General features: G+C 42.5%; 1 protein-coding gene and 1 pseudogene across 1 annotated transcript in view; one reads left to right on the top strand and one right to left on the bottom strand.

Annotated features, from left to right (window-relative positions):
* The window catches only part of LRRC1 (leucine rich repeat containing 1), a 127,597-nt gene that overhangs the window by 87,215 nt on the left and 14,948 nt on the right, over positions 1-25,434 (bottom strand). The window lies entirely within an intron of this gene.
* Positions 409-529, top strand: LOC116635941 (annotated as a pseudogene).

Here is a 25,434-nt window from a genome sequence, read left to right on the forward strand (position 1 = left end):
GGTGATGAGAACATTCTAAAAACTAATTGTGGTAATGGCTGCACAACTCGGCATATACTAAAAACCATGGGATCGTGCATGCACTTTAAATGGGTAAGCTGTATGGCATATGAGTCATATCTCAATAAAGATGTCAAACCATGCATAGGATTGGTAGACATCAATGAAGATGGGATCCCTTTTGGCGATAAAAGACTAAGCGAGGGACACCCAGATACCTTACGTAGTTGAATCCCTACAGGTACCAATGAGGCGAAGTTTTTCATCTCCAGTTAACAGATAAGAAAACTGAGGTTTCTGCCCCATTTAGTGGCTTCCCTAGCCCTGCTGACAGTTAATAACATTCTTTAAGGAAAACTCTAAAACACGATCACAGTGGAGGATCACAGAGTAATAAAATGCTCAGGTAGCTTTGAGCAGTGGCAGTACGGTAGCCAATGAGGTTTACCCGAGGCGCAATTATTGCTAATTAAAATGCTCAGGTAACTAACTGACTAACAAAAAACATTCCGGAAACTATATTTTCATTAGCTAAGTAAAACAAAGTCAGGGGAAGGGGGGAGTTTAGGCTTGGAAAGGGATAAGGAGTTAAACAACTGTGCCAATGCTGTATTTCATCTTGATGAATGAGTTGAAAGGGAAAGGAAAGCGCATGCCAACGAAAGCAGCGTGTAAGAGCACCTAAATGGTGTTGCTGCCCATTAGATCCAGGCCAAAAGAGTAGACATAAAAGGAAAGTAATCTAGACAGATAAGAAAATGAATCCACTTCTAGAGGATCATGGGCAGGGCGAGGTAACTCCAGATAAAGACTGAGGAAAGGGGAAGGCTGACAAAGACAGGGAAAGCAGTAGACAGAAATCTGAAACAAGTTTATAATATGATACAGCAAAAGAGCATAGAAAGAAAAAAAGGCTTGGTCCAGTTTGGGGGCACAGGGGAAGGTATCACCCAGCACCAGGACAGTCCTGGTGAAATTCAAAACAGACTAACAACACTGTCTATTCAACTGGCAATTCAATTTTTTTTTTTAACCATTTTCAGAGAAACATAGAATGGTATTCAATCGAGAGTCACAAATACTTAAAAATCTGAAACACTGATTCACAAAATTGAAAGCTTCTATCCATGCACTATAACATGGGCCAGGTAACAGATAATAAATATAAAATGAGATAAAGGTTTAATTTCTCAATAAAACTAACCACTTCCTCTATAATCTGAAGCAGGAAGAAATATATTTCCTTGCCCATTTCTTTGTCCAAATAAATGAAACAGATCACAGGAAAAGAGTCTCCTGTTTTAAAATATAAATTTTTTTAACTGGTTCACGATTTCAGCAGCACAGATACCCTTTGTGCAACAAAGAAAAGAATGTGGGCTCTTGTCCTTATGTGGCCCTTAAAGGTCACAGGTAAATCAAATTTCAGAGAAGCAACTTAGTTTCCCACTGAGTGCTAGCATGTATAATAAAGATGTTTACATTTACTTTGCTTAAAATATTTCTCTTTCCAATTTTTCTGTCTTCTGGGCTCCGCTAGTAATTTTGTCTTCTCTCATTTGTTAACATGTTTTCATGTTTTTGAGGTGCTTTCATACATTATCAAGCTATAACCATTAATGAACCCTAACAAAGATATGAATGCCCTAAGGGTACCTCCCAACCCCAACAATTAAAATAGCTCAGGTGTGAATCACCTTGAAAATCATGAAGACAGGAATGTTTTATTTATTGTGGTATGACCAGAAGAGTAGATAAGGCTGACAGTGGTATTTGCAATGGTTTAGAGAGGGAAAACTTTTACCAAAATGAAGATGAATTAGGTGCTTGCTTCAGCAGCACATATACTAAAAGTAGCATAAATTAGAACAGCATTACTTTACTGAGAACCTGAGTGAAGGGACAAACCAAGGACATGGAAGGACAGGCTGATGGCACAGATGGAGACTTGACAAGACTTGGATTGAGCAGGACTGGCACAGCACGGAGAAGGGTCAAATATGACAAAGTGGAGAAAAGGGATCAACCTGGAACACTACAGGGGAAGGATTAAACACAGGATGGTAAATTCAAGCAATGAACTATTATATGGCCACTAAAAATCTTGTTTCTCTATGGACTATAACAAAATAAAAAGCTTCTGCACAGCAAAGGAAATCAACAAAACAAAAAGGCAACCTACTGAATGGGAGAAGATGTTTGCAAAGATGTATCCGATAAAGAGTTGATATCCAAAATATATAAAGAACTTATACAACTCAACACTAAAAAATCTGATTGAAAAGTGGACAAAGGACCTGCATAGACATTTTTCCGAAAAAGACATCCAGGTGACCAACAGTCACATGAGAAGATGCTCAACATCACTAATCATCAAAACCACAATGAGATATCACCCCACACAAAGAATGGCTAGTATCAAGAACACAAGAAACAACAAGTGTTGGCGAGGATGTGGGAAAAAAGGAACCCTTGTGCACTGCTGGTGGGAATGTAAATTGCTGCAGCCACCCCATGGAAGTTCCTCAAAAAATTAAAAATAGAAATACCATATGATGCAGTAATCCTACTATTGGGTATTTACCCAAAGAAAATGAAAACACTAATTTGAAAAAAATATATGTACCCCTATGTTTGTTTATTGCAGCATTATTTATAATAGCGAAGGTATGGAAGCAACCTGAGTGTCTACTGGTAGACAAATGGATAAAGAAGATGTCAAGCACACACACACACACACACACACACACGAAGATTACTCAGCCACAAAAAAGAATGAGATCTTGTCATTTACAACAACATGGATGGACCTAGAGGGTATTATGATAAGTGAAGTAAGTCAGAGAAAGACAATTACCATATGATTTCACTTACATGTGGAATCTAAAAAACAAAACAAACAACAACATCAACAAAAAAAAACAGACTTTTATATACAGAGAACAAACTGGTGGTTGCCAGAGGGGAGGTAGGTAGGGGCAGGGTGAAATTATATAAAGGGAATTGAGAGGTACAAACTTCCAGTTATAAAATAAGTAAGTCACAAGGATGAAAAGCACAGCATAGGGAATAGAGTCAAAAATATTGTAATAATGTTGTACAGTTACAGATGGTGACTACATTTATTACGACGAGCACTGACTAATGCACAGAACTGTCAAATCAGTATGTTATACACCTGAAACTATAACACTGTACGTTAATTATACTTCAATAAAAAAATGTAAAAGTCATGTGTCTGAGGAATATTTAATAATACAAATATATGTGTTCTAGGGTTATCAAAAAAGAATTTAAAATTGTATATATGGCATAATCCCTATTTTGCTTGTATTATAATAGGAATTTTAGGGAAAAAAATATTTTTTTTCTTTTTTCTTTTATTTATTTATTTTTTTATAATTTAAACTCTAGATACTTAACATAACTGGGGAATATTGGTTTCTGGGGAAAAATTAAATTGTTTCAATATTGGTTGAATAAGCAACTTCGTTTCATTATCGGTTTCTGGGGAAAAATTACCTTAAAAAGGTACATCTTCTGGAATATTGGTTTCTGGGGAAAAATTACCTTAAAAAGGTACATCTTCTGGAATAAAAAAGAACTTAAACTCAATGATTTAGGATCATTCAACCTTTGGGTGTTGATGTTTTGTATCACAGAAAGCCAAAGAGTCTATTTATCTGAACGAAGAGTTGTTTTTCCTTCAAACTTGAACCAACTGTATCTTCAAGCAAAACTTGAAACCAGTTTACATACCAAAAAAGTTCTTCCAAAAGAAGTCAAAGAAATATTCAATTAAGTTTTATTAAAAGGGGTCTTATATTTTGGCACAGGATATTCAGTAAGGTTGAATTTTTCATATATCGTACTCAGGAAAGCATTACATGACTCAAATGGAATACAACGTGTTTAGTGGATGTTCTGTGTTTGATTCGAGACAGTTTATCCAAGCTAACAGCATTAATACGCACCACATGTATATGTAATGTGCCTCGTTTATGCAGTTTTGAAGCAGAGAAAAAGATGTTCAAACAAGATGTAGTCCTTACTCTCAAGGGATATCCAGAAGCTGACACAAAACCAGTGGATTAGTTAAACTACAAGGAAGAAAAAGTGAAAATCATAATAAATGAGGCACAAAATGCTATGAAATGATCATAAATGCCTCTTGTCATAAACTACATGTTATGCTCCTTCAGGTTAAATTTTAAAAGGTCAATTAGGCCTTTTTATGGTCAGTCACGCCACACCAATAAGATCAAAGATTCCTATGAATCAGATTCCTATGAAAGGTTCCTATGAATCCATTCATAAGAACGGATTATTCAGGGAAATGTTGGGAATATTGTTTCTGAATTTTCCCAGGACATACACCAACGTGTGGATCAACAAGCAGTTCTCCTGAAGTAACAGGCTCAGCTAAGAAAAAAGATGGGCAACACCGATGCACCCTTGTCTTGGAAGCATAGAATATCTTGGACTGCCCTTGAGTTAATGTTTCTCATCTCCTGAAATAATAAATGGATATCCTCCCCAGCCAAGATTTGATCTTTCCAGGTAGCAAGAAAGAAATGGAGGAATTCAGTTACTGACACAGTATTTCAAAAATGAATCTGAATTACCAGAATACGATCATTCAAGAATGGCCCATAATCTTCTAAGGCAACATTTAACAGCACTTTTAGCATACAGTAATTATAAGTAAAGGGGAAAAAGAGAAAAAGTGTGTCTCTTATTCTCTGTAATGCTCAAGATGACCAAACTGTTTTAAACCACTATCAAGAGACCTTGAAGGGTTGGGGGAAGGATCTTAGTACATATGGCATTTTGGCATGCTGCAGCCACGAACCTGTCTCTAACCAACTGCTGCATGGCTTAAGTGGGAGCCCTGCAGTGGTAGTCATGATGTTACTATATTTATTTAGGAGAGTTAGTTTCAAGGAATTGCCAAGGTACTTTTCCAAAAGAGGCAGGAGTGCATCACCAAGCAGTAGAATAGAGCAAACACGAAAAGAACTAATAACCTAAGCATCAGATGCATACCTACTGAAGTCTCACATGACTCCAAACAGTTTAAATGTGCAACCTGATCTCTTCATAGGCTAAGAAGTCCCTGTTAGGCCCTAACCAGATTTCAGGCATTTAGAAACATCATGATCACTGCAGAATTTAATCGTGGAAAAAGGCTTAACTTGCCCTAAAACATTGTGTACATATTCTAAATACACGTGAGCTATAACACACATTTTGGCATTTCCAGAATCACATTTTAAGATTAAAATTGTGTGATTAAGTAATTTTAGTAGCAGTGTCCCTCCACCTAAACATGTTTGCATTCCAAAGTGTTTATAGCTCCTCTAAGAGCAGCCTTGCATCTTCAAAATAAGTCCTCTCTCTGATTTAAATTTCTCACACATACTAAATTCACACTGTTTCCTACTGGCTGACCAAAACAGTTGTGAAAAGCAAGATGGAAAAAACTGAGAGTAGACTCCCTAGCAACTCGCAAACAGCTGTGCAAAAACAAAACCGAGCTCATGCTGATTGCCACATTTTAGCCCCACAAACTGAACTAAATATTAAATTCTAGTATTAATCCAGATGAAGAACCACAAACACGAGGCCTAATTTTGAAAACTTTCTGAATTGCCCTACTGTTTAAGGAACAAGAGAAACCATAGTGTCCAACTGATTCTGCTCAACTCCCATGGTCTGCAGTTACATCTGACTAAATGCTGAAGTCTAACAAGTCTGCTTTCTTTGTGACGAGGAAAGGCAAAGCTCTCGCACAGCCACATCTTTAAGCTGCTCTTTCTGACGTTCTTCAAATTTTGTTTTTACTGTTTACCAGCAAACTTAGGTAAGAGGCCAAGCTGACATTCCTAGTGCTCATTTAATGTAAGAATATACATCTCATTAAAAAAAAAGAATGTACCGTAATGCTAGATGGTGGCCTATAGGCCACACGAGGAACCACTCCGCTCACTAACCACAGCATCTGTCTAAGGACATGGCTCTTTCATTGTGACGAAGCTCTTCAAAAGAGTTCTGGCAGCCTGCTTGTATTGCTGACCAGCTGGTTCCTCGGGATAAAGACTACAAACCAAGTACTTATTCATTCAGTACATCATCACCTCAAGAGTTCTCAGAGCCTGGAAATCTTTTTGTGACATGAGAACATTTGAGGAACTTTAAGAAAAAGGAAATGTAGGAATCCTAAAGGAAATGAATGACTCCCAAAATAAAGTAAGAGACACAACAGCTTTCCTTCAGTGTCTGGACTTCCAGGAAATAAGCAACAGCTCCCAAGTGTCCAGACAAAATGGCATGAACCAGGCTCCATACAATGTTCTGAGGTATTTCTGTGTTCCCGAACTTCTGTGCTACTGTCCCAGCCTCCTGTTCCCAGCTGAGTCGAGCTTTCTACCCACATATCTATAACTCATTTATCCGTGTGGTGGCTCACTATACCATATCATCGGCACCAATGGGGGCTGGCCCTGACCTGGCACCACCACCTCCTTTTCTCCCTGGAAAGCACCTTCCACAGCCTGGCAATCCTGAGGGATGACTCATCAAGGACTTCTTTGCAGAAAGAACATCTCCTATGCACGGGTTAAAGCAATTTAAAATTAAAATGCTACATTATGAGAGCAGACTTGGAAAAGTCTAATTTCAAAAACTTTCCAACACTTTACTTTTTACAAAAGTAGCTCTCAAATAATGAGAAATGCTTCCAATGTGCCAGGTACTAGTCTAGGGATTCTGCATACATAATGTCACTTAATCCTTTAACTCTGAGCCAGGTAACCACTTTAATTTCACAAATAATGAAACTGGAGCACAGAGAGTTTACATCCCTGGACTCAGTTTACACAGGTGTGTCCACCTGTCTATTGTAAACAGTAGGGCAAAGAATCCAAGGTCTGTAATCCCAATTCCCTAATTTACTGGCTGGCTGTGTGAGCTCAAATGAGTTGCTTCACCTCTCCATGCCTCGGCTTCCTCATCTGTAAAAGGGGGTAATAACAGCATCTATCTCTCACAGAACTGTAGTGATAATTATATGAGTGAATTCAGGTAGTGTTTAGAACAGTGCCTGGCATGCAAGAAATGCTTCATAAATGTAAGCTGTAACTACTCTTACACCACCACATAACACACCCTCCTATATATCCAAGTTAGTAAGACTCCTCAAATGTAAGACATTTAGATCCAATTATAAATCCTGCTGCCCCTGGAGTATACTGTTAGGATGGAGTTCAATGCTGAACAAGAATCATGCCAATACAAGACTTTTTAGACTTCTTTCTTTTTAGACTTTTAAGACTTCTTTCATTTTCAAAAGCAGAGAAGGGCCAAAAACAAAAAGTCATTATACACATAAATCAATAGACGGCTGGGGCAAAAGCTTAAAGCGCCTCAAGAAGAGACCTTAAGTACTAGCTAGCAAGTCCAGTAACCCACATTCTACCAAGTACTCAAGCTACTACCCAAGCACAGCAAATAAATTCAAAACAACTGTTTCATCAAATCATTCATCATAATCAAATCATTAAAAACAAAATAAAGCAAAAAAAGTAAACTGAAAGTTACACGAAAGGGTTGTATGGATTTTGGGGGAGCTCAGTAACCCAGAGCGTGCAAAGCAAGTCAAGACTTAAGAGTGGGTCTGACCTGGGCACAAAGGGAACACAGGGTGGGAGGGGAGGGCTGGGATGCCTGACCACCAGTAAGGGCTGTGTGCATTGGGGAGACTGGGAGACCTCAGGGCAGCCCACAGCTCAGCAGCTCAGCTAGGCAGCTCTCCCAACTCTCCCGGGTGATAGCCTGCCTGCCTGGCTCAGCACCGCATGGGGCTGCCCTGAGGCAGGACTCCTCTAGTCCCGGCCCTGTGCAAGATGGCACAGGGACTCAACTAGATCCCTGGGCTCCCCTCCAGTGCCAACAGTCTTTGATTATAACTATGAAAAAAGATGGAAGAAATGCAGGTGACACAAATTACCCATGTTCCTTTTCCTTGGCCTTTAAACGGAGAGCTTCCAACTCTCAAATGCATTATCCAAACAAGTCATTTGTAGGTCACAGAGGGAAACTAGGAATGCACACCTGTATGCATAGAAACAACATTACATGTCATGATTAAGTCTTCAAGTGAGCCTGTAAGCCTACTCGACCCATACCAGTATAAACGTGTCTTCTCAAAAGTTTCCAAAGGCTGTCCACTAGTTCCAGAACAAAGTACAAAGTCCTTCTTAATTTCCTCTTCAGAGAGCCCTCAACCTGGGCATATTCTATACTATCCATCATCAAGGTTTCTGTAGGTTTTGACAGCTTGTAAAGTGCCTTCTTCTGCGTCATGCCACTGGAAGAACCAGCCAGTGAGCAATCAGTCATTACAAACTGACCTTTAGCAAGGCAACACACAGCACATGAGGCCGCACCTGCACCCAGCCTCTCTGGCTGAGAGTCAAGTGTCCTGTTCGGTCTACCCTCTGCCCCACAACTGCCCCCGTGGTCGTTCTAAGGTCAGTTCCCACACCCACAGACCCGTGCACCCCATCCTCTAGCCCCAGTGACTCACTTGCTATGCATCAGGCCTTTACTGTTCCAAACACCCTTTTCTGGCTATCAACATCTTACTCATCCTTAAAATGCTACACCCTCTCGGAAGCCTTTCTACCCAATCACCTGGGCAAAATTAAAACCGTTCCTCCAAATCATTCTGTCTGTGCTCCTCCAGTAGATGAATAAGCCCCTGGGGTAATAAACCGCATCATACACACCACTGTGTCCCTCAGAACACCTACCACGGTTTTGCTACACAATAAATATTCAACGTACGGTTGTCCAGTGAAGTGGCCTAACACTATTTTGGCTGTTTTTTATTAAAATATTTACTAGAAAATGAATGCTAAGTTCTAATTCAGGATATTTAGAGCCTATCTATGCTCTCTAAGCAACACCAGCCCCACACCCACAACCGCGAGTAACGAAAGCAGCAGGGAAGGGAGTGGCTTTTGTGTGAGAATGGAGAGAACCAAACCCTCCAAATTTTAAGAATTACTGGAGCAATTGTCAAGCATATGGATTCCTAGGCCCCACCTCAGACCTGTCCATGCATCATCTTCAGGAGGAAGGGCTTGGGGATCTGATAGTTTAACAAGTGCTCCCAGTTAATGTTTTTGATCAAGCAAGTTTTGGAAACGCTGGCTTTGACTACTGGGTCTCAACCCTGGCTGCATATTAGAACCACCAAAGTATACCTTGTCTGAGATAGGGCCAGGGTTAAACCATGCATTCATTACAGGGATGATATAGTCCCCAAGAGGATGACAGTTAATGGTGGGGTATTTAAAAAGTCTTACCTATTACAATGGTCTGTGGTTCATAGTACATCTGTGGTATTAAAATTTCATGATGGAAGGTGCAATTAGGCAAAATATGTCTAAAGAAGCTCCTGTGTGGGTCAGGGGAGGAGGCAAAAGAGTGATAAAGAAAATAAGGTTGAGAAACACTGACTTAAAGTGATGAAAACTGAACAACTCCTGAAATGTGCATAAAGCAAGATTTCCCCTTTGCCTCACATATTTGTCCTACAGTTGCTCTGAATTAAAGATTTGCTAACTGGGGGGCAAATCATGATATGGGCTTGAATGTGGGAGCCTGACTATATATGAGCACCTTCAGAACAGTGCACCTTATCAAATACAAGCTTTTAGTATATCACCCATGGCAACTGTTGAGAGTTCTTTATTCTCCTTTTTCGGGTCTCGGGCCAGGGTGTGGTGGGACATCCCTTCTCATTTCAAGCTGGCTTGGAAGGACGGGAGCTCCCCTACCATAAATATAAATCAAAATGAGGCTCTAGGCTGGAAGACAGTGTGGCCTCTTTAGGTTTAAATTTAAAAAGCCAGACGCAAGTCACAAGTGGGCCCTTCCCAAGGCACAAACTGGCCAGGTGTGGTGCTCAGGAGACCAAAAGAGAGATGGATGTGTAACCCAGATGGGATCTGAGGATCACACCTGAGCAAGCACACATGTGCACGTGCAGCCGAGCGTTGGCGGGCGGGGGTTGCAGCCCCAGATGGAAAGAACAGTCATCACGGACGAGCAAGGAGGAGAAAGGCAACTGTGATCACGCCCTTCCCCTGCTTGAAACATCCCTCAGGACAGTTAGCCAGTAAGTTACTCAAAGGGGTAGAAGCCAGCAATAAGCAGAGAAAGAGAGTGGAAGAACGCAAGCAATAAAAAAGTATATGCCATAAGAAATCACAAAGTAGATCAACAGAATATAAAAAAAAAAATCCTAGTTTTAGAATAGCTTAAAGACGATGCAGTTCATGGTCCTAAAAGTTGGGCCACCTCCTGTCCTCCACTTGCCCCCGCAAACCAGTTCTTAGTCTACTGCATAAGCCTCAGATTCCTGGACTCCACCCTCAGGGAGTCTGAGCCCACGCTGGGGCTGATGCACACTGGTTTATAAAGTTCCCCAGGTGATTCTGCTGAGCAGCCAAGCTCTGGAAACGTGGTTCTAGACCTGCTTTTATAAACAATGAACCCAGCTCCCTTCCTCTTCATAAAGGTCTTCCATCCCCCCACTGACTGCTGCTCCATTTCTGAGTGCTCAGTACAACTTCTAATGTTATTTGGCCAAAAAATTCTTTGTTTCTGAAGCCACTATGAACTTACCCTGTTTCTATACCTCCAGGGACAGAAAGCATACCTATAATGTTTGTAAGACTCCCTATTTTCCACACCAATGACTTGTCCGCCAATTCCCAGTGTTAATTTTCAAAACAGTGGCAGTAGAGAGAGCTCACTGAACAGCAGAGGCTGAGACTACCATGGCATCCAGGCTCCGCAGCCTAAGAGGACTGACTGGCTGCCCAAATTAGCAGGGTCCTATGTAAGTACACTTTTAAGGCAAGGCAGCCGAATTTTAGAACCTGGTCACTTTTCAAACATTTCTTCTTCCATGTAGACCCATGAAACTCTACATCCAAAGTGCATTCCTCCCCCACGATATATTCAAGATTTGGAACCTACTACCATCATGAAGTGTTCCTAAAAATCACACAAACCAAAAGTCTTAAAGAAAACTTCATGCACCTTCTCCATGTATGGTTGCCAGGCAAAAGTGAGAACTTCCCAGGATACCAGAACATGCTCAGTACAGAGTCACCAGAACAGCAAGGCTAGTGGTAAGAGCTGGTCACAACCCGTGAAAAGCTGAAAGTGGGTCAGGAGAGAAGATGTGCAGGGAATGTCAAATGGCCTCTGAATATTTGAAGGCTTGTCACATGGTCAAAGGATGAGACTTGCTTGGTATGGTCCAGGAGCAGGAAACTAAAGGAAGAAAAATGTCCCTCTATAAATTGAGCTAAAATATGACAGGGTCCTCCGGGAATACAGTGAACCCTCGGTGCAAGCACAGGCCAGATGACTACTTTGTATGGTTTTACGAAGGAAACTGATGAATCAGACGGACGGTTGATCTAGAAAGTGCCTTCTTGACCCTAAGATTCTACAAGCACAATTTCCCTACATATTCTCCTCCTCCCACTCAAAATTTACCAAGGTTCTTAGATAACAGCCTGTGATACGCGCTTTAGCCTAAAATTAACCAGCACCAAGTACAGTATTTGCAAGAAGCAGCAAAGCAATCTACAGGTTATCTGGGGTCAGAAGACAGCATCCAAAATTCAAGTTAGAACATGATGTCACATCCCCTGGAGAATTAGAAGAAAAAGAGGAAACACTGACCAAGTCAGGTAGCAAAAAATCAGCACTACTTTTCTTGAATACTGAACGGGGGAGAAAAGAGTGTGGCAAGACAGTATCATTGACTTGGCTTTTTCATGAGGATATATCCTGCAATATATTCTTTATGAAAGGATTCACGTCCTTCCTTGTGAGTTATAAAGAACTTTTAAATATGGAATTTTAATTGATTCTTATCAATATTTTCCATGCTAATAGAAGCTCCTTGTTCTATTTTTAAGTTTAAAAAATAAGCCTCCTAGATGAGAACATTGTGAGTTGGAGAGACATGTCTGAGGGAAGCACCATTGATGCCTCAGAGAACAAATGACCATTGCTTTAACTCTGATCCCAGTGAGGATCAGAGAAGATGGAGAATTCGGGAAACCTTAAAAGCTTAAACTTGGGAGATGCATCCTAGCATCCAATCTATTTTTGTGTCTTTGTGATGGCTGAGCTGGAAGAGCCAGAGGATGCATCATACAACAGGATTTGCTCAAACACCCCTTCTAGTACCTGAAAGGCTCACCCCCTAACTGTGCTCAGCCTTCCCTACAGATGGGAACGAGTTCACACCTCCTTGGAATACACATGTGGGTTAAATGTCTGCAAGAACAAGACGTCACAGAGAATGAATTCTCCATGAAGCCATTCTTCCCTTGCATTATGAAGAAGTATATGCGACCAGGACCAAGAATGGAAAAAAATGGAATGAGAGAGCATTCTGTTACAGTCAATGAGACCTCAACACTTTGCCAGCAACAAGGAGGAGGCCATTTGTCTGATAATTCTGGGTGAACCACAATCAAAACATGAACCAACTGCTCCCCCGTCCATGGATCTAGCAGGACCTGGCTACCAGTCCAGCAACCATACAAGCACTGAAAACTTGCCCATCCTGGCGACCTTTAGGAAGACATGCTTTCACTGCTCAAAGTCACTTACTTATGAGGATGATGGAAATGCCAACAACATTCCTGACTACAGAAAGACTGATGGAATAAACCTCATCTTATTTTGCCCTGACCTCTTCCATTCCAAGGGTGTACTTGAATGAGTGGGCTTTCTCTGGCTTTTTGTGGGCCTTTATTTTAGTGTTGCCTATCTGTTTGAACACTCAAGAGGCAAGTTTTAACCGCATTCTTTGGTCTCTCTCTGGCATCTGAGCCTTTGCTATTACTGTATCCTCCCCAACTCCTCTGCAATTTTCCTCCCTTGATTGCTATGTTCTTCTTGTCAAGGATCTGTACTCCTTACTGGCCACCTGACATTTTAACAGGGGATGAGCTATTCTTACAGGACCCAGAAACATACAGCTGGGGTAGGAACAAAGAGAAAGTGGTATTTCAATTCATGACAAGTGCAGTAATTATATTTCCTGTAACAAATTTATTTCAAAATAATCACTGACAAAGCCTAAACACTTTTGACTGGCCCCATTCAAAAGAGAGGGGGAGAACAATCTCATACCATATGTACATTTTTTTTAATTTTTAAAAAAGCCTACCATTAGAAAACAAAGCATTAACCTTGACGTGTTTCCAAAGTCAAGATTTTATTTATTTATTTGACAGAGAGAGACACAGCAAGAGAGGGAACACAAGCAGGGGAAGTGGGGAGGGAGAAGCAGGCTTCCTGCTGAGCAGAGAGCCCGACGCGGGGCTCGATCCCAGGACCATGGATCATGACCTGAGCCAAAGGCAGACGCTCAACGACTGAGCCACCCAGGAATGCAGCATTAATAACATGGGCCAGAGCAGTTAACCGGAAAAAAAAAGCCTCTTTCCCAGCCATCTTTAGTAGGGCAAGAATCTGCACAGAATCTGGGAAAGGCTACCAAGGCACAATAACCCAAGAAGGAGTAAAGAGAACGTATTAAAAAGGAAAAAGCAAGCGATTACTTCTCAGATAGTCATCAAGACCATCCAATATTCTCAGAGTAGACGAGGATACAAAATGGAACAGCAGCACCATCATAAATCGTGTGGACCTCAAAGTGCAGTGGGGGGCTCTCAGTGATGGGCACAACGGAGTCTGTGAGTCAGGAGACTCAGCCTTTAGGCATAGGAAGCACAGGGCTGAGGGTCCAGGATACTTGGAGGGGTGTTCAAAAATGCTTTAATTTCTTTGAAGGCCAAAAGAAAAAAAAAAATGAATATAGTAACAATGAATCCAGCCTGAATTTTATTTGTCTATCACAGTCACAAAATATGACCAGGAATAATTTTATGGAGGGAGGGGCCCTCGAAGCCAAAGTGCCTATGTCAGGGCCCAGGAGAGTTGTATTCGGCTCTGTCTGTAGAGAAAAAGCACATGCTAGCGAGTTTCTCAGGGTCCAAGGCAGGCGCGTGAGAATCTACAATCTTCAAATGAGCCACAGCATTAACACAAATGATTTTCCACAGTGAGAGCTAAACAGTGAACTCTAACTATTACAGCACACACAAAGTAAAGGAAAAAAACAAAAAAAAAAACTTTTGCTTTCAATTGTTCAAAGAAAGCTTGGTGCAAGTGACAGATTCTTAAGTGTTCTCTAAATGACAGAAGAAAAGTTCTGACACTGGAAGAAAGATCAAATAAGTCAACAGATTCTGAAGGAGATCCTTCTATGTAATAACAGTGTTGACGTTCTAGTGTGTTGCCTTGTTCTTTTCTCCCCTGGTCACATCTACTTCACTTTGGAATTGTCTTCTTAGCAAACTGTGGTTTTACTCTATGTACACTTCAATGTCTTGCCCTTTTTTTGTATAATATTATATCATGAGTAATTTCCTAAGTCCTTCAATGGAGCATCTGGAATGCACCAAGGTCTGCAGTTAACACCTCTTATGGTGTCCTGGACAAAATGGAGAGTCATGGCCAAAAGATAAAATGGAAGGACTCAAAGCCGGTTGAGCAATCAAAGTCAACTCAAAGCATGCTGACCAGTGGGCTCATTAGCTACCTGTTGGCCCAACTACAGGGGTATGACCCAGGGCTTCACACTGTTCAGTGTTTTAACTGATGAATTTAAGACACTGATATTCATCAGCAGTGTGCTGACTATGTGCAAAACTATACTACATGCTTTAGACACATGGACTCACCTTATCCTCATAAAAAGCTTGTGAGACAAAGATTTTCCCTTTTTTTTTTTAAGATTTTATTTATTTATTCATAAGAAACAGAGACAGAGAGAGAGGCAGAGGGAGAAGCAGGCTCCCCGCTGAGCAGGGAGCCTGATGCAGGACTCGATCTCAGGACCCTGGGATCATGACCTGAGCTGAAGGCAGATGCTTAACCATCTGAACCACCCAGGCATCCAAAGATTTTCCCATTTTATACCAAGGGAAGAGTATGGGGATGGAAGTTCAAAGACGTTGAGCGGTCTGCTGAAGGTCAAAACTAACAAACAGCAGAACAGAAGTCTAAATTCCGTCTCCAGCTCCTACCTTCTTCCCATTTGATGGCACTTTTATTCCATTTTCAGGGTTCCTGAAACTAGTCAGTAAGTTGTATAAAAATCAGATGGAAAAGGATCTCTTTAAAGGCAGTTATCATAGAGCTAATGTGGTAATCTAATGAGATTAAATTTAGCCCTGAGAAATGCAGTCTTACAACTGGATCCAAGGAAACTAAAATTCTGTACAGAATAATGGAGACTTGACCCAAAAGCCACATGCACAAACAAAACCTGGGGATGGCTTTCCCTAGAAAGCTCAGTGTGAGTCTAAGAGTTGTATACCCAAAGGTATACACACTAACTAAACTATAAGTTCACTATGAATCCAATAGTTACATATGCATTTATATGCTTTAGGACTGCATTCATAAAAGTACTATGTCCAGACTGAAGGAAGTGACAGTTTTTTGCCCTGGCTGGTGTATCTCATCTGGGATATCACATTTTTAAAAAGTTTTGGCGAAAAATAACATCTCTATAAAAGCATAACCAGGCAAAATAAATGGACTGGAAAGCTGTAATTGAATATGAGACTAGATGGAAGTGGGGGTGGGTTGATTCAAGGACAGAAGGACGGTGGCATACATTCCTTCAAACACACAGAGCCCCCACTGCCCTCACCCTTCCGTTTGACTTGACATTTCTTTGGTCCACAGAGTGGAGGTTTTGCACTCCTTTATAGACACATGAGCAGATAAGATACTAGACTCAATCCAAGACTAAAAAATTGAGGATTCTGCTAATAGCAATTTAGACTTCTCCCCCCGAGCTTACTTCGTAACCACTCGAGTCATCGTTTAGGCACTTCTGTAAAGAGAGGGCAGGGACGCTATTTCTTCAAGTACTTTCCAAGGCCCCACTGAATGACATCCACCTCCCACTCCTTCCTGCCAGAAGCATGAATCCGGGAAAGGATAAGAAGATCAACGTGACTGGCAACAAAGAGATGTGCTGAGACGTAAACCAGGAAAAGATATCTGAACATAGGTTCTCCAAACTGCCTTGGCCTTATTAACCCTCATCATCCCAGCACTTCCACTGAACTCACTTTTCTGGCACAACACGCCAGTCACCGTCTGGCTCTTGACTGTTTCTGTCTTCCCACAGCTCTCAGCAATTCTTTCCTCTGATCTTCCCGGGCTTTAACCCAGCCTCTGATCATTCCCCACGCGGGTCACCGCTGCCTCTTCTCTAGTCTCTCTGCCCGCTAACTGGAGTTAGTCCTCCCCGGCACTGCTCGCTCCTCCTGGCGGGGTCGGCGCCCTCCCCGACGGCTTCAAACCTCACACCCACGGGCTGCACAAAGCCTTTAGCTGCCCTACGTGAGTTCCGATGCTCTGCCTCGGGTGACTCAGACCTCAGAAGATAAAAACATTTATGAAATAAGATAAGTGAGGATTGAACTACCCAATGCCACTTCCTAGAAGTGAAAAGCAAGTGCATATGGCAAATCACTTGATGACCATGATGCCAACTCCACCAGGAAAGATTCAAGGGCATATTCAAAAAAGAAGAAGAAGGAATTTAGAAAGTGTTTTTGACTTGATTCCTCCCTTCTCTATCTTTCCCCAGGCTCATCACATCACACATAAACATGCAGACACATGGTCACTTACAGTGTATCACTGTTCTGTAAAAAGAGATACTGTACAAAACAATGTATCAAGAAAGGTTCCTCCATGACAACTAAAGAATAACCTCATCTTTGTAAGGAGTGTACCAGAGTCATGGCATGTATGCATCATGATTTACTCAACCATTTCCCTGACAGCATTCATTTTATTCACTTTTCCTTCCCCACCCCATTCCCCGTTCATTTTTTTTTGTTTGTTCTTCTTTTGCCACCACAAGAATGCATTAATAAAAATCCTTCCATATATATCTTGACACACTGGTATTTCTATTTTTAAAACAGAATGCCAGAACTGGGATTGCTGGGCTTGATTTTTCAATTTTAAAAGATATTGCTCAAATGGCTTCCAAAAGGACCATTTCACTCACATATCCACTATTGCCCTACATCCCAGAGTCAGGTTTTTAAAAGATAATTTGTATTAATGCTTGCATATCCACAGACTATCTCTGGAAAGATACAAAGTAACAGAAAAGCAGCTTTCTGGTCCCAAGAGAAGCGCAGGCCTGGGAAACAGGGAAGGGACACCCACTTTCCACTACACACACTTTTTGCACTGGCTTAATATTTTACCATGTCCGTATATTACAGGTTCAAGATATAAAATGCTCTTTAAAATATTAGTAGACATTTCAAAGAAGATAAGCATTGACCTTACAGTATTGACTCTATGCAACTAAATGTTGTGAAGTTAAAATACATGGAATTTGGTTTAAATGATTCTTTTTGAGTACCCACGTTACTCTAGATTTTAGGGATATAAAAATTACAGCAGCCCTTTCCCTCAAGGAGCTCAGAGTCCAGTAAAGAAAAAGACCTGCGTGAGGCATCCTCAATGCCAGGTGGCAGCTAAGATGCTCGGCGTGAAAGATACCTTTAGGTTTGCTTGGGAGCCAGGAACTGGCATGCAGATGAGGCGTTTAGACAATCACCACCTCTGGTTTACGAGGGACTTTTTTCTTCTGCCTCTTTAAACATTTCTGTATTTGTCAAGGTTTCAAAATGGGCATCAATATCACTCCCACAGTCAGGGCCAAAAAAAAAAAAAAACTATTCCCCCCCAAAAATCAATTGCCAGTATCAAAAATACCAACCCAGATGAATTTTTTTAGCTTAAAAGTTTAAGCACTAATTAAAATCCTGGCTATCTCTTTTTGTCTTAGCTAAAGTGCTATCATGTTTTTAAAGGGGAAGACAGCTGGAGAGAGGGCGTTCAGGCTGTTTTGGATTGTCCGGCACATGAAAAGCATTCACACGAAGTAATGGAGGAATCAGAAAAAAGAGGTGTGACTGTGTCCCTTATCCCTCCCTCTAGTCCACATGAGCTTATTTACAAAGAAAATATTTAGTTTAACAAAGTTTCCTGGAAAATATTTAAAATCTTGAAAACATTTAAAAATCTTATCCTTGGGAATAAGGAACTGTAATATGCTATTTATATATTCTACTGTATTAAAGCAATATTCAAAAGCATTAACTACAAGTTCAGCATTATTTTGATTTTGGTAACTCAAAAAGAACATAAAAAGGCTTTTCACAGATTTCTATAGTCACTAGGCACTTAGAATTTCCATCTCTGATTTCTCTTTCCCCATGTGTTTCTTTTTATAAGATTCAAGGGCCTGCAGGGAGAGAGATCATGGGAATCAATTCCTAAAACACGTCTATATATTCTGCCAGGTAACGAACACAGAAGCATTACTGTAAAATAAGAACACAGACCTAACATCTATTTTTCAGTCCAAGGCTAAATTATCCCGAATATAATTACCAAGCCAAGAAGAGGAAACATACCAAACAAGAAAAAAAAATGTGCCCTTTGGTACCATGCTCACCATAATTTGTATGCTAAAAATATCTAATAGCCCAGCGTCAAAGGCATTGAAGATTAAAGCCTCTTTTACTTTAAAACTGCTTCGAAACTAGAATTACATTAGACACACCTTCATGCATTTGCCAAAAGAGCTCACGTTATAAAGGCAGAACTTTCAATTAAAATTTTAAATGATTAGCAAGAGAAGAATGCAGCGGTGTTCCACTTCAAAAGTTACAAAGGGGAGACGAAAATGAAAAGCAGCAACATGCTTGGGTACTCGTTAAACCTACTTAGATCCTGGATGCAGGAAGTGTTTTGTTTTGACAGCACCGTGGGCCAAAACTGAGGCATTATTTTTCAGTGCTAGCATTAAAAACAAATAAAAATAAAACATTTTGTAAAAACTGGACTGCCTGTCTTCCTGGAGGATCAAGATGATGTTGGCCAAGACGAAACGTTTCACGGGGACCAATGACTGTTCCCAGGGAGCCCCATCTTCATGTTCCTGTGGTCACAGGAGAAACAGAATTTAACCTAGATTTGTCCACTGAAAACTGATGCCTTAATTTCCCTGTAGGTGAAGAAGCAGAGGCCAATTTTATAGTCTGGAGAGTCCCTGGGCCTTGGCAGGGCAGGTCTATAGACTACTGACACCACATTTCATTGACCTGAGGGGAGAGGATGAGACCTGAGCTAGGCCTCAGAAACAGCTCCTGAGGACACTCTCAGCTGTGTGTGTGTGTGTGTGTGTGTGTGTGCGCGCGCGCGCGTGCTGGGGGAGGGGGCGGTATATGTGTGTAGACGCAAGTACGCAGGAGGAAGAAGCCCTAAGGCACATGGTAAGAGACAACCAGAGACAGGCTAATCTCAGGTTATGAACTTGGACTACAGGCTGCCCCATAAACACGGGCACTAAGCAGAACAAAGTGGCCCCCATCACCCACAGAACACGGGAGAAAGTATAAAATGCGATCCTTATCCTCAGGGGTTAGTCATATACTCCCTCTGACAAATATGCCAACTTCAGGGTACGGATGGGGATCCTTCATTTCCAACAACAGGTAATTAACATAACGTGCCCAACAGAGCTGGGCGCTTTATGTATTATTACCGCACCCCTCACGAGACCCTCCCTTGGTGCTATCACCATTCTCATTCTCAAAGGATGAGAAAACTGAGGCTCACAGATGTTAAGTAACTTTGCCATCTCTCCAAGATCCCTAACACTAAGTCTGTTCAATCTCAAACTAGTGTTTCTCATTCTGTGGACAGAGGATCACCCAACATCATTCACCTGGGTCACCTGCAAACATTACAGGTTCTTGGGGTCCCACAATAACGTAATGAATCCGAATCTCTGGAGGTGGAGCTCTAGGATCCATGTTTTAAAACAACTCCCAGCTGCTTCTGATAAAGAACCAAGTCTAAATGAGCCACTGTGGTGCCCCCACAAGCAATGAGCCAGTAAGAAGCAGCCTGGTTCTTTAACAGAGAGACAAGTTAAGCAATGGGCCGTGTCTGTGTGTGTGTGTACATGCACGCACGCATGTGCATGAATGTGTGTGTGTGTGTGTGTGTGCATTCTTCAAAATCATCACTTAGGCTGGCTCAGTCAGTAGAGCATGCAACTCCTGATCTCAGGGTTGTAAATTCGAGCCCCACGTTGGGTAGAAAGATTACTTAAAAATAAAATCTTAAAGAAAAAAAATCACTTAGGGAACCCATCCCCCAGTGGTTCCTAACCTAGAGTTTCCAGAGCTCAGCAGGCCCACAATGACAATAATGCAGGTCCCAAAGGCTATTTTAGTATTTCAAAGGCCAAGAGAAATTGTACATTCATCTCCAAAAGACTAACTAAAGGCCCAACTAAAACGTCTTTGGAAATGAGAAAATTTAACAGTTAAGCCACTTAACAGTGTATCTGGAAGCAAAGTCTTTAAAGCCACGCTGAAAGGGGATAAAAGGCACAGACTCCAAGCAGGCAGCACTGTTCAAACACGTGTGCACCTCCCTGTCTCCAGGGACGTACCGTGAGCCGCACAACAGACACGGTGGTAGTACTCCACGGTCACACCTCCTCTCACATAGCACTATGATATTTCCCAGGCCAATCCATAACCTTATTCTTATTCAAGAACCCAGTTCTTAGCCTGTCCCAAACATTAAATGTACCTTCAAAGGGACAAAGATCTGCAAACACAGGTGACGGCTGAAGCTACGTGTAGGTGGCCTGCAGACAAACAGTGTTTGGAAATTTGAGTAAAACCCGCTAAGTGATTAATCTGAAGGGCAAAACATGCATTTGGATGTGAAATGCCTAAGTTTCACTATCTATAATCACAACTCGTTAATTTACAAGTTTTAAAGACTAAGAAAATAAAATTTTACTGAGTCAATACAAAAAAAAAAAAACTACCCATTATACTTTAAACAACTAACTCGAGCTGAACCCTTTAAGAAAACGAATTGGAGATAGAGAAGTAAATACAGAAAGAAGAAATGAGAAAAAAAAAAAAAGGGCAAGGAAAGAAAATGCCACGAACAAGCAAAAGAGGAGGTACGAATCAAGAAGCAGACTAAGAGAGTTCGAGAGGAACGCTCTAGAAAAGGAGTAAGGATGCAGGAGTTTCAGAAGAAGCTAGCAAATTTTTTATCACAATCTGTAGTTCACTTGAGCCACAGGCTTCAGATTACTATCACCTCCTATTAGCTCCCACTGAAAAACTAATTAGCTAGTTAGCTCTTTATCTTTCAAACCTCCATCCTACAAACGGAATGAAATGACCAGGAAGGTAAGGCGTTACCAAGACTCTGGGATTCAATTCACAAAACACCTCCCACCCATCTCCTTCCTGCCGCAGTCCTAGGAGTGTCAAGGGGTTTGTACAGCAGAGGACACAAACAGCCTACACGGCCAAGTCCAGTCTGTACACCTGATAAACAGTGAATGTTCTAAACTGTTGCATAAGATGTCCACGCTTAAAAATTGGGAGACTTCATATAAAAATTCTGGTTTTCAGAAAAAAACAAAAACAAAACAAAACAAAGCAAGCAAGCATTGAGTGAAGCAGTACGCACACGTGCACACACACACACACACACACACACGCACACGGGCCTGCATCCCCACGTGAGAGGGCTGGTCCGCGGTGGTAATGGCTGTCCTCTTCAGATGGGGCACGTGCTCTCTTCTGCCACAGCTTTGTCTGCAACTAGACCTCCTCAGCCTACACTGTTCCACATGCCCCTGCCCCAGGTGTCTGGCCTCGTGGCTCCTGATGGAGGTGACCCATCCCACAAGCAAGCCTAGCAGCTCCTGCTGACCTCTACATCCACCACACACCACCATCCTCTCCCGGGTCCCTGCCCTGGAACACTGACCTCACCCAGAGCTGCTTCCTTTCCGTTATATTCAACTCCAGTATTCCAGATCTGGCCACGACCTCTCCCATGGCTTCATTTCCACTATTTTCTCTCTGACCATCCGCCCCTTGCTTAAAAATCCCCTTCTTTCTCTGCCTACGCAGCATCCCAAATACCTTTTCCATCACAAACATCAGTGGCCTCACTCCTCCTATCCCGCCACCCCTCTTCTGCAGGTGCAATAAGCACCTACAATCTACTTTTCCCGAACCTGGGCTGGTAGAGTTGAGCACTCCGGAGGGGGGAGAAAAAAAAAACACACACACAAATCACGAAGGCTGCTGGCACCACCAGAAATTCACCAATCCTAGGAAAGCCCATTAGCCCCCTCTCCTGCTTCACCGCCCACAGGCACCCCTCGCTCAACGCCCATCTCTCTCGCCCAGCCACTGCCCTATCTCATCCTTCTCTGAGGAAACAAAAGCCACCAGACTCAATCTTTCATTTATCCACATGCATCCTTTCCCTCATTCCTCAAATCCTGTAGGGGGTACGCAGTCACTCAAGCTGAAAACTCAACTGTTAGCCTTGACCCCTGCAACCATCAGACTCTCCATTTCCAATTCGCTCAGTCACCAAGTCCTGCTCCTGTTTGCCTCCAAAGTATTCTCCCGGAATCCAGTCTTGTTCCCCTCAAAGTCATCCACCGTCGGCTACCAGGCTGAGCTCTCCAAACTCAAGTCTGACAAGACACTCCTGGGCTTCAAAAACAAAGGAAAAGCTCCCTCACCTGGCATTCAGAGCCACCCACGCGATGGGGCTGCTGCCTGCCCCCTGACGCCCTTCACCCCACACCTCCCACAACACTTGGCTGTGTTGTATCCCCTGCACCACCAGGAAAATTTAGCCACCAGCCCCACAACCGGGCCTTCATCATAATCTGCTTGGGTGCCTGATGCCATCACTAAACCCCAACACCAAAGGCAGGGACTGGCCTTCACGTTTGCATCCCCGGAGCCTAACAGCGCAGTGGGCTTTCAATGCACGTTGGCTGCATGAAGATCTCAAGGCCACTACCTGACCAGATCTGCCAAATTTGCATCTCACACGAAAAAGTCAGCCTTTGGAGTCTGGAAGACCTGGGCTTAACCACAGCCAGGTTGTTTCCCACAGGAGTGACCGTCGGCATGGGTGTGGCCTCAGTTTTCTCACCTGTAAAACAGGACTTTAAAAAAAAAAAAAACCCATATAAGGCTGACCCAAAGGTGGAACAAATTCTGTGTAAGTGCCTAGGAGTGCAGCTGGAATACTGTGGGCAGTCAGCAAAGAGCTGCTATTTGCACTTTCAAAAGTGCAACAGGTTTCGGTGCACACTTCCAAGGCGAGGGCAGGTTACCCAGTGCATGCAGGGTGTGGGCAGCGCAGCCCGGGGCTCCAGAAACACTTCCTGCCTCTTGGCCGTTCTGCTCCTCATTAACACCTCCACTCAGAGGCAAGGGGAAGAGGACCTGTCCTTCTGTCAACATGACTAATGATGTGTTATCTCTCTGTGCTCCTGTTGACCCTCTGCCAACAGGACGTGCTGACTCAGCCCCCCACCACCTCGCTCGCAGGTGGACAGCCAGCGGACGGGACACGCTCGCTGGCCCGCGCTGCAGTCTGCGGCCGCCCCGGGGTCCTCAGGGGACGCCGCGCTCGGACCAAACCAGACGAGGCTGCGCCACTGGCGATGAAGGGAGCGGCTCACTGCCCTGAAGAACGCACTACACCGAGGCACTAGAAGGGAGCGGTTAGACACCTAAGGAATGTCTGAGGATGTATGGACCTAAACGACACCGTAAAAAAACAAAACAAAACAACAACAACAAAAAAAAAACATTTTTTTTTTTCAATGCAACAGACATTTTTGCAGCATTTCTTTTGAATAAGGCACCGTATTCCCAAATGTCTGGGACGGAGACGCATAAAATCAGTCCCGGATGACAAGCTGAGGGGAATATACAGACGCACGACGAAGCCCAATCCTGACAAAGAGCCCGAGAGAAGTGAACTGTGAATGGGTCAGGGGAGCACAGAGAGGCAGATGTGACTGTAGAGCTGGGCAGACTTCATGGAGGTGGCAGCATGTGCACTGAAGAGTGTTCCGAGCAGAGCACTGACAAAGGCACGGAGATCGGGAAAACCTGAGACCACGCAGTCACAGAAATTTAACACTTAAAAAGTACATGAGAAAGTACCAGAAAGTACTTAGGACATACATTAGAATTTAACAATTTAGAAAACAAGCCTATCTGATAATTTAATCTTTATAATATCCTATTTACTTCTGGTTTTCTCTCATGGAATTTCACACATAGTGAGAATAAAATCTAGGGAAAATGTCTACATGTACAAGCTCTCTTTTTTCTTCTTTTTTAAGAATACTTTGAAACAGAAATCCCTCCTACAAGAGACTTTTCCTGAGCAGATGGTCCCTGTGTTTTTGGCAGAAGACATGGGGTTAAACCAGAGAGAGACATAACGATCCACTACTCGCTGGCGGGAAGCAAGGGTATCTGCAACAGTCAGCCAGGCTCCCGCCGTCTGTCTCCCCTGCCTTCCTCCTGCAGTAGGCACTGCACCTCACACCCAGCCCCAGACCTCAGATGCTACTCCTTGCCTACCTGTGTCCCACTTAGCGAGGAAAAATAAACAACAATGACAACAGACCGGGGTAGGGCCCGTGACTCCGTGTAGGCCTCTCCTGGAGCTGCCACCCTGTGAGGGGTTGCGGCAGGACAGAGGCCCAGCTAGTCCCACCAAAGCCACACTAGAGCCCTGCACCGCCAACCTGCTAAACCAACCCCACCATCACCTTCCTCCGGGCCTCCTTGTAGGTGAGGTGGCGACGGGCCTGTTTAGGGCCTTTTAGGCTGCAAAGCTTGTTATTTGCAGTCAAGAGTATTCCAGATACACTCCTCTGTTTCTCCAGGGCTGACCCTTTGTCAGGAGAAACCACCAGGGAACTGAAACCACAGAAGATCCCTGACACTCTTGAGCCAGATTTACTGGGACCTAAACCTGAATCTTGAAATAAAACATTGAGAATACATATATTTTAAAAAGGCTATAGAAACTACACCTCATCAGCAATAACACTCTACTACATTTACCTTACAAAAAATATATAGAGATTTTATATATAGATAGATTATAGATTTTATATATATTATAGATTATATTTATATAGAGAGATTATAGATTTTATATAGAGATTATAAATTAGATATATAATTTGATCTATAATCTATATATATAACATAGATTATATGGATTTTCTTTTTCAGTGGTTAGTTACGAAGGAGAGGCAGGGATGGGTTAGGTTGAAGAGTTGGGGTGAGATTAGCTTCTTTCTCCTCCTGGCCTCCACAGAAC

Source organism: Phoca vitulina, unplaced genomic scaffold (assembly GCF_004348235.1).
Source record: "Phoca vitulina isolate PV1807 unplaced genomic scaffold, GSC_HSeal_1.0 scaffold11, whole genome shotgun sequence".
Classification (NCBI taxonomy): Eukaryota; Metazoa; Chordata; class Mammalia; order Carnivora; family Phocidae; genus Phoca; species Phoca vitulina.